Source organism: Sciurus carolinensis, chromosome 5, assembly GCF_902686445.1.
Source record: "Sciurus carolinensis chromosome 5, mSciCar1.2, whole genome shotgun sequence".
Classification (NCBI taxonomy): Eukaryota; Metazoa; Chordata; class Mammalia; order Rodentia; family Sciuridae; genus Sciurus; species Sciurus carolinensis.
In genome coordinates this window covers 53,972,922-53,988,583 of record NC_062217.1, presented here as the reverse complement: position 1 = coordinate 53,988,583, position 15,662 = coordinate 53,972,922, and the positions used below count along the sequence as shown (strand labels likewise).

The window sequence follows — 15,662 nt, the reverse complement described above, 5'->3', positions numbered from 1 at the left end:
GTGTTTTAATTGGGTCTTTTTTTTTTTTTTTTTCCATTGTGTTGTACAGGTTCCTTATATACTAACCCTTGTCAGATTTATGGTTTGTAAATATCTTCTCACATCCCATAGCTTGTTTTTTCACTGCTGATTGTTTCCTTTGCTTAATTTCAACATTTGATGCAGTCTGTTTTCTCTGTTTTTGCTTTCATCACCTGGATCATTCAAAAAAATCATTGCCAAGATTAGTGTCTCAAAGCTTTCCCACTTTCTTTCAGGCGTTTTGAAGTTTTGGGACTTACATTTACATCTTTAATCCGTTTTGAGTGATTTTGTGTATAGTGTAAGGTAAGGTCCAGTTTTATTCTTTTGTGGCTACCCTGTTTTCTCAGCACCTTTTATCCAAGAGATATTCCTTTATTCATTGAATATTCTGAGTACCTTTGTTGAAGATCAGTTGACCAAATCTGCATAGGCTTATTTCTGGACTCTCTATTCTGCTCCATTGTTCTATATATCTGTCTTTCTGCTAGTATCATTCTATTTTAATTACTGTATCTTGTAACATGTTTTGAAATTAGAAAGTGTGAGGCCTTAAGCTATTTTTTTCTATCTCAAGATTGTTTTGTTTCTTCAGGCTCCTTTGTAGTTTTACATAAATTTTAGGATTGTTGTTTCTTTTTCTGTAAATAATTCCATAGGGATTTTGATAGAGATTGCATTGAAACTAGATTACTTTGGGTAGTATGGATGTTTTAACATATTAAGTCTTTCAATCCAAGAACATAGATGTCTTTCCATTTATTTATGTCTTCTTTATGCCTTCTTCACTTTCTTTTAGCTATGTTTTATAGTTTTCAGTGATTATTTTTAATGCTCTTAAAATAAGCTATAAGCTTGTTTTCTTAATTTTCTTTTTCTTATTGATCATTATTAGTGTATTGAAATAACAGTTGATTTGTGTAAGTTGATTTTGTATCTTTCAACTTTACTGAATTCATTTATTAGTTCCAATTTGTTTTGTGGAATCTTCAGTGTCTTTTTCATATGAGATCATGTCATCCATGAACAGAGATCATTTTACATCTTCTTTTCTGAGTTGGATGCCTTTTGTTTCTTTCTCACCTATTGCCCTGGCTAGGGCTTTTACTACTATAGTGAAAAGAAGTGGCAAAAACAGGCATTCTTGCCTTGTTTCTGATCTTAGAGAAGTGTTCAGATTTCACGACTGAGTATGTTGGCTGTGGGCTTGTTGTGAATGGCCCTTCTTATGTTAGGGTGATTTCCCTCTGTTCCTAGTATGTTGAGAATTTTTGCCATAAGAGGATGTTGAATTTTGTCAAATGCTTTTTCTACATCTATTGAGATAATGATGTGATTTTTTATATCATTAATTGTATATATATAATTTGTTGATTTGTGTATGTGGAACGGTCCTTGCCTCCCAGGATTAGATCCCAGTCGGTCATGATATATGATGCTTTAATCTGCTGTTGAAATCCTAGTATTTTGTTGGAGAGTTTTGTATCACTATTGTTATGGTTTGTGTTCCCCAAAAGCTCACATGTGAGACAATGCAAGAAGGTTCAGAGAGTGATTGGGTGTGAGAGCCTTAACCCAATCAGCGAATTAATCCTCTGATCAGGATTAACTGAGTGGTAACTCAAGGCTGGTAGGGTGTGGCTGGAGGAGGTGGGACATTGGGAGCATGACTTTGAGGTATGTATTTTGTATCTGGCAGTGTAGATCTCTCTCTCTGCTTTTTGATCATTATGTGAGCTGCTTCTCTACGACAGACTCTTCCTCCATAATGTTCTGCCTCACATTGAGCCCTGAGGAATGGAGCCTGCCTTCTATGGACTGAGACCTCTGAAAGGGTGAGCCCTCAAATGAACTTTTCCTCTGTTCTATGTGTGAGTATTAGTCAAGATTCCAGAAGCCTTCAATCTCTGACTAGGGTAGCACCATTGATCCCTCTTGTTTTGAGGCTTCAGCCTCTTAGACTGTGCAGCTACTGGTTCCTCCAGCTCTCCAGTTGCAGATAGCCATTGAGGACTATCCACTTTCTAGTCATGTAGATAACCAATTTAATAAATCCCCTTTTTATAATCATACTTCCTGTCAATTCTGTTCCTCTAGAGAATCCTGTGAGTGGGGGTTGTATGTGTGTTGTATGTATATGTGTGTGGGCTATGTGTGTATGTGTGTGTGTGTGGAGGGTGTATGTGTGTATTATGTGTACATGTGGGGATGTATGTAGGTATGGGGGGGTGTATGTAGTGTGTGTGTGTATGTATGTGTGGTGAGTGCATGTGTGTGTGTGTATATGTGTATGTAAAGGAATTGTTAGTGGCAGCTCATGCCAGCATACTGGAAACTCAGGCAAGAGCTTAGGAAAAATTATTTTCTCTCCATTCAAACTCAGTTGTTGTTCTTAAAGTTGTTTTCTGACTGAGGCCCACCCACATTATCAAGGTAATCTCCTTTACTTAAAGCCAACTGATTGTAAGTATGAATCACCTCTAAAATATTTCTTTACAATACCATCTCACCTAACATTTGACTAAACAAGTTGACAGCATAACTTAGCCAAGTTGACACATAAAATTAATCATTCCATTACTCTACATAATATAAATTGGACTATCTAAGGTCACACTGAATGAAAGACTTTTAGGGAAAGAAAGAACAGGGAAGACCATTTAGCTAAGATTTCGTTTTACAGGTTGGGAAGCTGAGGTAGAGTAAGGCAGGATGACTTAGCAGAGCTAGTGTTCATTAATTAGTGGCTAGGACTTTGGACTCAGAAAGATATATATATATATATGATGGCAGGTTCACCTATTAGCTGTGTATCCTTGGACAAGATGCTTAATCTCTATGTTTGAGTGTCATCATCTATAAGATGGGAATTTAACTACTATTCTTAGGGTAACATTTTGTTAAGAAGAGTGTCTGGCAGAAGGAAACTGTTCAATAAATGGAAATTAATTGTTATCACTATTGACAACACTATAGGCACTCAGAATGTGGCTTTTAAGTTACATGAGAAGCGACTAGGAAATCATTAAGATTGCCAACATCCTAATTCTTTATTCTTTGTCACAATGTGGCTGGCACTAACAATCTAAATTTATGTTTAATGTGATAAACTATTCACCAACTGCCTGTACTTCTAGTCTACTGATTCCTCACTTATTTATACTGAAATAAAACCAGGAGATGTTCTATAAGTTGCTGCTTCTCATCAGGGTTAGGGGATTCAGGAGGGTATTCAGGACTGTTGTGGGTAGACATGCATCCATGTTGAATGAACTTTGGAGCTGTTGATCTGGGGCTGTTTGTTTTATAGTTTCCATTTTCTCATCATACCCATTCTCACCCACGAGGTTTAGGGATCACCCTGCTGTCTTCTCTGTGCTTGGAATGTCTGTTTTGCTGCCTTGAGTTGCCTGCTCACCAGCTTAGCATTTGCCTGTTCTCGCCAGTGTCGTGCAGAGAATACCTGTGTTGGCAGAACCCAAACGAACCCTTACTTGCAGAGAATTCTCCATCCTTTGATCTTTTACTATGTTCTTGCTACATGATGTCAAGAGCCTAAAAGCTTTGATTTAAACGGTGGTCAAATGCAAAGACATTCAGGACTGAGTTTGATCCTTAATCCACAAAATCAAAGGGTTTTTTTTTTTCCCCCTCAGTCACAGGTCCTGATTGTTGTCATATAAAATTGGATAGGTACTGTCACAAGAGCATTGCGTTTTTCTTTTCTACATCATTTTAAAAGCTCCATTGCAAGTGTGCCAATAAAATAATGAGATACCCTAGCCCCCCACAAACATGACAGAAAAACTGCCAAATGCATTTGTCTTTGGAAGTCATTTTTCTTCAAACAGTTTTGAAACTCACCTTTTAGGACTATCTTTAAAATGCTTTCTAGTGATAGTTTTACCAAAAGAAAAACAATTTAGTGTTGCTATATTATAGGCTCTGGGCATCCTTCTGGTCTCTGCTAATAGTTTTCCCCTCCATGTTGTCTCTTACCTTCTTTTCTTCTTGAAGGGTGAGAAATGAGGAGATAAAGGAGGGGTTAAAGTTAAGAAGTCAGAGAGAAGCTAGAGGGACGCAGACGAGGAGCATTCCAGGAGCATTGCATAGGGTAATGCCTCTCAAACTTGAATGATCAGAGAAATCTTTAAAGATATGTAAAAATGCAGATTCTGATTTTGGTAGGTCTGGAATTGAACCCAAGAGTCTACATTTATAATGTCTTTTCAGGTGATGGGCTGCTACTGGTCCATGTACCAACCACACTAACGAGAACTTAGGGAGAAGAGGAACCCAAAGTATAAGGAGAACTCTGGATGAGGCATTTTACAAATTTGCTCAGTTGCTCCTCAAAATGTCCCTGCACTATTACTCCTTCTGTGTTACAGATAAGTTTACATATTCAAAGGGGCTAGGAAACTCAATAGAGCTGGCATAAGAACACAGTTCTAGGTGACATCCAGGACTACAAGTGGCTTCCTCCACACCATCTCTTGTTCTGCTCTCCTTCCTACTCACCTACTCAGGCTCCTCGCAAGTGCATGGCTTCTGCTCCAAGGAGGCTTCCCTTGTCGACGTTCCTTTCCACTCTCACCTGTGCCATGACTTTGGTTTGATCGAAGCCCTCTTACTAGTCCCTAGTCTGTTTCTCTTCCAAGCACCCTCTATGGTAGGGTGATTTTAAAAGTCTAGCTCTAATCAAATGCTCCTTATCCTAAACCTTCTTTTTTTTTTTTTTCAATAATTATTTTATCTACTTTTTAAGCAGTACCAAGGATTGAACCCCATGCCTGACACATGCTAGCAGTGCTCTGCCGCTGAGCTCCAGCCCCAGCCCTTATTCTAACCCTTTTGAATATATGATATGTTCCTTGCCTTGACACTCAAGGCTTTTCATAATATCATCTCTCCTTTGCAGGGTTGTCCTGCATATCCCCTGTGCTGCAACCAACAAGGTGGGCCTTCTGGTATTTGCACAGACCCTGGAATTCCCTGCCTGCCCACCTTTGTTTATATGATCCTTCTCCTCCAGTGCTGGACCTTCCATCTCAGCACAGTAAGATGCCTCCCACACCTTGTCCACATCCTTCAGCCAAGTACCTGTTTCCTTCTTGAAAACTCCCAGAACCCTTTCCTGATGGTATATTTCTTATTCTGCCTTACGTGATAGCAACACATTTATCTGCACCAACCTCATTCTAGAGAAGAATGTGAGACAGTCTTTGTAGGTGTCATCGTCATGAAGTTCTTATGTAACTCTCCATCATCCTGTGTGTCAGGGCCCCAAAGACCAGAGCAAGGACAAAACAATATTTCATGAATTAAGTGGCACGATACTGTAAGGTTGAAAATTGTGGATGGAATTAGATTGCAAATGGATTGTAAGTTAAGAATATTATTTTTTAGGTTGTGTGTGTGTTTTGAGACTCTAGTAAGCAAACTGAATAACACTTATTCACTAAAACAGTAAATCATGTGCCTGGTACTCATTTTCATCATCATCATAAAGTGCATCATAAAGTACAACAAATTCACCTTTGCCTCCTACAATTCTAGCAGAGATCTTATGAATCTGTAGCTGCAGAACAACTAGAACAGTGCCTGGCATACAAGAAAAGCTCACAAAATGTTGATTTCCATCATTTTCCTACATGATTTAATTTTACAGGATGACTGACAGGATTTCTTTGATCTAGAAAGTTTGCACAGCAATAAGAAGGAAGCGTTTGGCTTTCAACATTTTATTTAACTGCCAGGTGTAGAAACATCTTGTGAATTAGAAAGTGGGAAGGCACATCTCCTTGGAAACCTTTTGGGTATTCTTAGACAAATCAGAAGAGCAGTGATAGCAACAATAATCCACTAGGCACCATACTTCTTTGTCTTTGCAGAATGGTTTTAGAATGATTGCCAGTCTTGATAGTTTTTCCATAAAGCAATTTTCCTTCTATGATTCAATTTAAGGGAAGACTAGCATTTCCTAATCTATGATGGAGGCTAAAGAAGGAAGACAAAGCACAGTACAAATGTCAATTACTAAGAAATCATTCAAATCACTACTCTTCTTCTTTGTATAGAGTGTCACTAGCATTGATGTTGAGATAGAAAAGATTGTTCTCTATATTTATTGATTGTAGTGACTCTTAAGTAAAAATGCGCCTAAATATCACTTGGGAAGTTTGTTAAAAATGTAAACCTCCAAGAAATTCTGATCCAGTCATTGTATGGTAGGACTTAAGAATTAGAATGCAAGTGACTCTTGCATCAATTTACAGTTTTCACATGCAGGGGAGGAAATTGAAGGTCAGAGATGCAAAGCAATTTTCCAACGTCACTTAAGGATAGAAATAGAGCAGAACCAGAACTCCAGTCTAGGTCTTTTAAGGCCAACTCTTGAGTAGTTCCTCTAACTCACAACTGTTTTCAATCACCCAGGGCCATGCATCTTGAAAATTAACACACATATGAATCAACTGGAAAACTTGTCAAAATGTGGATTTTGAGACCATAGGTTTGAGGAGGGGCTGCAGATTCTGCATTTCTAACAGACTCCTGAGTGATGCTCCCATTGCTGGTTTGTGGTCCATACTTTGAAGTTGGGATCCAGGACATACTGAGCATGGATTAAAGCAATAAGGGGACAAGGGCTGGTCACAGAACTAAAATAAATTGGCCTTCTGTGAATTCGTACCCCTACTGTGTATAACATAGGACTTGAGCACACAGAAGGCGACTAGATAAATTAGAATAAATTTAGTTGCTGAACAGTTCATAGGCATCGGTGAGTCTAAAGGCAGGCATTGGCCCCAATAACTCTTGCTTTGCCTTTTTTTTCCTCTTTGGTGTAGTTTTTGGGGGATTGGTTTCCTCGGGGAGTTGAAATTACTGAGATAGTTTGTGTTCCTATTACATTCTGGGCTCTTGACTGGGAACTGTGGATATTGCACTGATAAGATATGGTAGCTGCATATAAGACAGGAAACAGATGTATAAGTAAGTCGCATAGTACCAGAGAATGTGTACAATGATAGAAATGTCATCAAAATATGGGAGGTCATGCTGGGAACGGTGGTGCACACTTGCAATCCCAGTGACTTGGGAGGCTGAGGCAAGAGGATCAAAGCCAGCCTCAGCAACAGCGAGACACTAAGCAACTCAGTGAGACACTATCTCTAAATAAAATACAAAATAGGTCTGGGGATGTGACTCAGTGATTGAGTGCCCCTGAATTCAATCCCCGGTACTAAAAAAGAAAAAAAAAATATGGGAGATCAGAGGGAGAACTAATTTTGTCCAGGAGAGTTAGAGAAGTTTTCAGAGAGGAGGTAATATTTAGTATGAGCTTTAAAGGACAAGTAAGAGGTCCTGAAGAGGTTTGTAAACATTTACTTTAGCAACTATTATGTACTGTTACATAATACAGGTAAGAAAAGAAGATGCCCTCTGGATTCTGATAGTCTTGAGTTCAAATCCTAGCGCTATGGCCTTCTTATTAGTTAGATTATTTAATCTCTCTGAGCCAAAACTATCTGTTTTGAATAACAATAGAGAATGGTCTATGAGAAAATAAATGCATGCCTTTCGGTCTTGTAGGCATTCCTGTATTCTAATGCCAACAGACTCAGGCTCCAAATGGTATCATAACTATACTCCCAACACACAATGCTTTGGAATGAAACTGTTCCTTTTATAACAGTCTGCATTCTTTGCTTGAATACTCTAAGACTTCCTTTATTTCCTGTTCTATTTTTTTTCCTATGGCATTTGTTTTTTTTTTGTTGTTGTTGTTTTGTTTTGTTTTTTTCTTTTTTTTATTGTAAACAAATGGGATACATGTTGTTTCTCTGTACATGGCATAAAGGCATACCATTTGTATAATCATAAATTTACATAGGGTAATATTGTTTGATTCATTCTGTTATTTTTTCCCTTCCCCCCCACCCCTCCCACCCCTCTTTTCCCTCTATACAGTCCTTCCTATGGCATTTGTATTAGCTTGAATAGTGTCCCTTACAAACTTCAAGTCCTTGCAGGATCTTAAAATATGATTTGAGTGCATTCGTCAATTTTGTGTTACTACAATGAAATACCAGATGCAAACAACTTTATAACTAGAACAGGTATATTTATCTCACCGTTTTGGAGGTTCAAGGCTGTGGCACTAGCACTGGCTCAGTTCTTGACTGCATGGCTTCATGCCAGACTGCAATGAGGAGAGCATGTGCAGGAGCAAAAACATGATGAAATCTCAAACCAGGAGCACAGAGAGCTGAGTAGGGCCAAACTCAGGCTCTTAAAGCAAGCCGCTTGTCAGAATTACAAGGGAGTCCCATGAAAATTACTCCCCAAGGACACTCCCTCAAAGACCAAAGGGCTTCCCAGTAGGCGCTACCTTCCAAAAGTTCTACCACCTCCTAGTAGTACCACACTCCAGACCAGATTTCAGTCATGATGGATTCTTGGGGTGCACCCAAACCACATCAAATCCACAACTTCCTCAACAGCACTTGGGAAGCTCAGGAAATAATACCATGAATTAATTAATAGGATAGCCTCAAATTAAAAAGCTTCTGCATAGCAAAGGAAACAAGGGCATGGAGTCAGAACACATAGAATGGGGGAAAATCTGGTGGAGGATTAATATCCAGAATATATAAAGAACTCAAAAATCTTATCACCAAAAAAAACCCTTAAATAATTCAATCAATAAATGGGCAAGTGAACTAAAATATACGCTTCTCAAAAAAAGAAACACAAATGGCAAACAGATAAGTGAAAAAATATTCAACATCTTTAGCAACAAGGGAAATGAAAATCAAAACTACACTGAAATTTCATCTCACACCAATCAGAATAGCAGCCATCCAAAATAACAACAGTAATAAATGCTGGAGAGAATATGGGGAGAAAAGAAAACTTTAAAGTTTTTGGTAGAATTGTAAATTAATACAGCCACTATGGAAATCAGCATGCAGGTTCCTCAAAAGACAAGGCATGGAATCACCATATGACCCTATACCACTCCTTGTTATTTTTCTTAAAGAACTAAAGTCAGAAAATTGTGATGTATGCATACCCATTATAGCAGCATGATTCACAATAACCAAGTTATGAAATCAGACTAGATGTATGTTGATGGAAGAAAATGTGGTATATATACATAATGGAGTTTTATTCAGTCATAAAGATGAATGAAATTATGTTATTTGCAGGAATATGGATGGAACTTGAAATCATTATGTTAAGTGAAATAAGCTAAACTCAGAAAATCAGGATCATGTTTTTTCTCCTGTGTGGAAATGAGAAAAAAAGGAAAGAAAAATGTGTGGGGTGTTTTCTGGGGGGATTCCTGTGAACATAGAAGGAAGACCAGTAGAATAGAGGAAGGGGACCAAGAGAAAAGAGTAGGAGAGGGAAGAGGGAGGGATTGGGGAATGAAATGGATCAATTATATTGTTACATTGTGTGCATGTCCAGACATTTAAATACTATATCTCACTATTAGTTTATATATTATGCACCAATTAAAAATAAGAAATAAGAAAAATAAGAAATAGAGTCATTGCAGAGGTGATTACATTAAGATGTGGTCGTACCGAATTACTATGGGCCTTTCATCTAGTATGTCTGGTGTCTTTCTAAGAGGAGAAGGCACACAGAGTGGGCACGGGTTGGAGCTATGCTGCCAAGCCAAGGAGCAACCACCAGAAACAAGAAGAGGCAATGAAAGAATCTTCTTTAAGTTGTGAAGGGCCTTTGGAGGAAGCCTGGCTCTGCTGACACTTTGATTTTGGACTTCTAACTGCTAGTATTCTGAGAGAATAAATTATAAGTTACCCAGTTTGTGGTCCTGTGCTATAGCGCCCTAGGAAACCAATACAAACCTATGGGCCTTCCATTTAAAGCCATGATGTTCTGAAGGCACATGTTGGCTTTTCAATGTGTCGATTTGTATTGAATCTGTATCGAATTTCCTGGAATTCCCTTCCTGGTGTTTCTGAATGAGGTGTGTCTCAGAGACGTTTTTGTGCAAGCTTTGGGAGGTACAATTGTAATGGCGGCTGTACTGCTTTTATGCTCAGAAGGTCAGGGCAGGGTCACCAGGTGCTTTGGGGATCATACACATTGTAACTCATCTGTCTACTCCCCCAGTTGGTGTAGGGCAACAGTTGGCCCTGCCGTGCTCCACTTGGCCCTGGATCTTCCTTTAGCTTCTCTGAACTCCTGATAGGTGTCTCTTTGAAGAAGGATCCGTCTTCTCCTGCAGGAAGCAGTATGAGGATGACTGGGATTCTGACTCATCCTGGCTCTTCCCACTTTCTAACCACTTACCTTCCCGCCTGCCCGGCAAATATCAAACTTTAGCAGCAGATGCAAAGACGATGGCCTTGCAGAGACCAGCTCCCACAATTTTGTAAAATTAAATCCCTGTAATGAATTGCTTCTCTGGCTGGACCTTCACAGGTTAGGCACTCAGGGCCTCATAGCTTCATCCCAAGTTTTCTTCTGGCAGGATCAGCAATCACTGCCTACAGATGAGACAGCTATAATTAAAAAAGCCTCACACCCAAGGAGGTTCTTCAACAGAACAGGTGAAATGCCAAGCGGTGTTTTATGTGAACTTACTTTTTGTGGTTTTCAGCCTCCAGTGATTCCAGTGGCTCAGCATAAAGATCTCTCATTTCCTCTCCCTCATGTTTGTGACACTTCTTTCCCTTGCTCTGCTACCACAGACAAAGAAAATTACAGCCAGCTCCTACTGTTCCCTTCTTCGACTCCTGCCAGGAGCAGTAGGCTCCAGGGTTCATATTCTGTTTTATAAAGGCTTTTCAGCCATCGTTCGGGAAGACCTTGGCTCGACTGTCAGCATGGAGCGTGGCTGTCTGCAGCTGGAGCCTCAAAGGAGAGCCCCTGACTTCACAGCAGCAACCCCTTCCCTTCAACCTTGTCCTAGTTCTCTTTCCCCAGAGCCAGACAATGTAATCTGAGACATCCTGGTGCTGATGGAAAAATGAATCACAGTGACAATGGGCGTTGGATTTTTTTTTTTAAAGCCCTCACTTCCTCTGGATGTAAAAGCTGGACAGGACATTTTGCAGCTGGCTCTACCAGGCGGTTGTCCTGTGCCAGCACTGAGTGTGCTCTCATAATATGGTCCACAGTGAAAGCTTCATGCAATTGTAATGAAGATCCTAGAGCCAGGATGAATGACTTCATTCACTGCCAACATAGAACTACTTGCTATGGATGTTCAATTACAGTTGATGCCTCCTGGATTGTGTGGAAGGCGAGGTGAATGACAATGTCAGCTTGGGCAAAGGCAGGTTAGAATAAGCAAAGAGGAGCCCGGCTGTTCTCACTGCTAGTCAGCATGCCGACAGAATGATGTCTGCAACCTAGCACTCTGCTCCTAATAAGTTATCCATACAGTTTCACTCACCTTCCATAACTAACATACTCCATAGGATTCAGTCCCTATTCACTCCCTTAGCTCATAGGCCCCTTCACAACCCAGCCCAGCTTCAGGTCTCCAAACTATTAGCCATTCCTTTAGAATGCCCCTTGCCTGTCTATTTCTATGCTTTTGTTTACTCCATTCTTTTTTGCAAGGATACTCTTGCCATTTCTCTGCTTCAAGAACTCCTGGTCATGTTTTAAGAACTAGATGAAATGTAACTACTTTGATAACCTCAGACAAAATCAAATTCTTTGTACTGTATTCCCACAGCATCTTTTAAGAACTTCCATTATAATCCACCATACAAATCATGTCATGACTTACTTACCTGTCCAACATTTAAGGTTTTTTGTGGACTTGACTGATTCATCTGAATTTAGGACGGTTCCCGGAACTATTATGGAATTAATGGTTTTTATTTTTGAAGAGAATTGAATGGTATTGGGAAGAGAGTGAATGGTCTGGTCAAATGGCATTAAATCAGAAGTTTGAGCACCAGAGTTTGAATTCTATTTTGTCAATCTCCTTTTGACTTAAAGATTTTTTAATGGCTGATTAGAGTTGAGTGACACTGACAGGTGGGGGAAATTTCAATTTCTTTTTGCCTCAATTTTTTTCATTTGTTAGTTGGTGAATATGATAATCACTGTTGCTAACTCACAGGTGTATCCTAAGAGGCACATGAAACAAAGAGCATGAAAATAAACTCCCTTTCCAATAGAGACAAGGAGCAAGGCTAGTTATTTTCATGAACTTGTTCATAATAACTTCAGAGGTGAAGGGATGGACAAGTACCTGGTGGCCTAGCCTAGATTGAGGGCTGCCTTCTCTGACATCAGAGACTGGTGGAGAGAAGTATCAATGAAGGACTATGGGTTCTGAATGTTAGGAGAATGAGCTTTGTCATTTGGTCTGTTTGTTTCGGGCTTTCTTGCTTCTTCACCAGGCTTGTAACATGCTCCAGATATCTGGTAAAAATCGTGGTAATCAAGAGGCAGATATGAGATCTTAAGTCAGTTCCTGGGCTGAATTCCTTGGAAACAGTTATTCAATGAATGAATGAATGGGAGGCTCTGGAAAGAGTTACTGAGGGAGAGCATGAATTCTTCAAAAGTTATTACAATTAAAGAAATTGTTAACAGTCCAGGATAGACTCGTCGATATGAGATGGGATGACCATTTTCTTTGGCAAAATGGATTAACTGTAACTCAAGTAAAAACCAAAACTAGGTAAAAAATGATCCTTGGTGTCTTTACCTTTCTCTTAAATACTTTCCCTGACTCCCTTATAAATGCTTTTCCTTACTTTTAAGGGCACAGGGGTCTCATTTTGCCCCTTAGTTGGCAAAAGAAATCACCGCTTCCTTTTTGTCTTTCCCTAAACAGTAGAAGAATTAGTAGATTATTGTCCTAATTATGAAAAATGATCACTCCTTTGTGAATTGACATCTCTTTCTTCCCTGTGTTTCCAGGCTTTTATCAGGAGCAACATAGTACAATTTTAAAGCTGGCTACAGCGATACAAATTACAGAGGGACATTTTTCTCTGATAGTCTCAAATACCTATGCTAATTAATAGCCTTGGACATCTGCACATCTGATTATGATGTTTATTGTCAGAGTTTTAGTGATTTTTCCTTGTGTCTATAGAGAAAAGGTGAACTTCAAATGCTCTCAAAATGAAGATTCTCAAAATCAGAAAACAGTTCATGCCTCTTGGGCAAGTCAAAATAAGATGATCATTGGATTTTGAAGGGGAGGTGGTGGAAGTAAGATAAAAGGAGCAGGTTTTGTTTTGCTTTTGAATTAATAACACAGATGGTCACATTACTGAAGACAATCACATCTTAATAAATTACAGTTACACTAGCAGCAATAAAGAAACCAGGAGTGAATGCAAATACAAAAACATCACATTTCTGCATGAAATTTAGTAATAAGATTTGCCATTAATGTGATGGGTGTTCAACTGGTCAGGTAAAAATAAAACTTGCTAATGAGATATGATAGCTTTAAATAAGGCACATGGAAAGAATTCACATATTCAGTTGAAAAAAAGAGTTTTCTAGCTATAAACACAAGATATTTGTATCTCATTAGCAGAAAATAAAACTCACTAATAGGTGATAGCCTTGATATATTAGTCACATCAAGAATGCCTTAATAGTTGTAATTCTGTACAAATGCCTTCTATGCATGTTAGCAACATATACTAAAAATATCACCCTGTGAAAATGAGTGATTTACTGCTATTCCTGAGACCAGGATGTTTTCTTTTAAAGCAGTAATAAACACCTGGCATTTGCTTATTTCTGCCTTCTCTTTGGTCCAACGTTTTCTCCGTTGCATAGATTTTGAGTTGGGAAGGGACAACCCAGGTCACCTTGTTCAGTCACTCATCTGGTGCTTGGATCTTTTCCAAAGAGGAACAAACAGAAGGGCTTGAACTGCTCTGGTCAGTGACCTCCTGAGGTCACTCATTCTGCCTTTGGATGTCCCTAACTGCTCAGAAGTCCCCCCCGTACGTCTCCCTCACACTGGCTTTGGCTCTGCTCTTGGGGACTACACAGAACACTGCCAACTGCTCCTGAAAATGACAGCCCTTTAGGTAGTCACTGGGTCACTCGGGGCCTTTTTTGTTGTTGTTCTCAGACTAAATATTTCACATCCTATCATTCCTCACATGACAAGGTCCAGAATCTCTTCATGGTTATTTTCTGAACATATTTCCTGTTGTTCTCTTGCCTCTTATGAGTAACATCAAAACTGAACACAACACTCCAGGTGTGTTCTAACCAAGTAAGACAGGGCAATGATTTTCTTAAATCTGTCTTAAAATGGGCATATATCAGTACTGCTAGACCTCAAATTAACCCTTTTGAAGTCATAGAAGACTTTGCATTTAAAAAATCATACAGCTGCTAAGCCCTGTCTTCACCCCACTCTGTTCTTGTTACACTTCATATGAATCTACATGTTGGACCTTTTATTTGTTCCTCATAAATACTTCTTTGGCAGGGAGTACTAGGGATTGAACTCAGGGGCACTTGACCCCAGAGTCACATTCCCAGACCTATTTTGTGTTTTATTTAGAGACAAGGTCTCACTGAGTTGCTTAATGCCTCACTTTTGCTGAGGCTGGCTTTGAACTCTCCATCCTCCTGCCTCAGCCTCCCAAGCCACTGGGATTACAGGCATGCACCACCATACTGGGTTCTTATATGTACATTTTTAGGTTTTATTCATTGTTCCCACCTGTCACAATTTTTCAAACACCTTTCAGAATATGAGGGAAACTTGAGATCTTCTAGTCTAATCTGAGAAAAAGGTATAAAGTCATTGTCACTAGTGAGTGACAGAGTCCAGGTTCCTGGGGTCTCATTGCATCCCTTTCCCTGCATCTCCTGGTCCTTCTTCCCTGGTAATAATCTCTGTGCTCTCAGCAATATCATCTTTCCCCTTTGGGTTCTTGAATAGTAGATATTGTTTAAGAACCCACTAATGTTAGCCTGGATAACCAGTGTAAAGCACTATTGTGAGAGGTACTTTCTCCTTTCCTTTACAGAAGAAATCCTGAATGCATCCATCCCCTGTCTGTCTGAGGTCTGGCCTGTCCTTCACCTTTTGGAAGACGAAGTTCATCATTATGCTGATAGATCAGCACTACGTCCAACTGCAGTAACCTTTATAACAATAACAATAAAAAAGATGGACCTCCTTACAGTGTTGAGATTAAGAAAATATTAGTCCTAATTTTAGCAGCATTTCTTTGGGCAAGAAAATTAATCTTCCAGGGTCTTAGCTGCTACAATGAAGAGAGGGATTGTGCTTTGTGTTCTCTTGAGTAGGAATTCAGCTATTTATAGAAATGCCACAGCTTTCTTAGTTGGAAAACAAGTTTAAAGTTTCATCATTAGAGACCCAGAACTCTGTGGTAAGGACAGTTTTCCATTCCAATCCAAAATCTCCATGAGAGGGATAATGCATTAAGAGTAGCTGCTAATACTTCAGGGCACATCTTTTCGGAAGCTTGCCAATGGGATAGCTAGCTGAAGGAGGCTCTGAATCAGACGAGATTCATGGTAGGAAATGTGGGTAGAAGACAGCAGAGAAATCCCTTGTTGGGGATCCATCTGGAGTGAGAAGGCTCCATACATTGTAGGGAGATACCTGGCTGTTG

The 15,662-nt window shown here is 39.4% G+C and overlaps 1 long non-coding RNA gene across 1 annotated transcript; it reads left to right on the top strand.

The window, feature by feature from the left end:
• Positions 1-1,798: 1,798 nt before the first annotated feature.
• LOC124984624 (uncharacterized) lies at positions 1,799-15,200 on the top strand. Its single transcript, XR_007108719.1, has 2 exons — positions 1,799-1,856; positions 15,048-15,200. It is a non-coding gene; the product is annotated as an uncharacterized LOC124984624 (long non-coding RNA).
• The last annotated feature ends 462 nt before the right edge of the window (positions 15,201-15,662 follow it).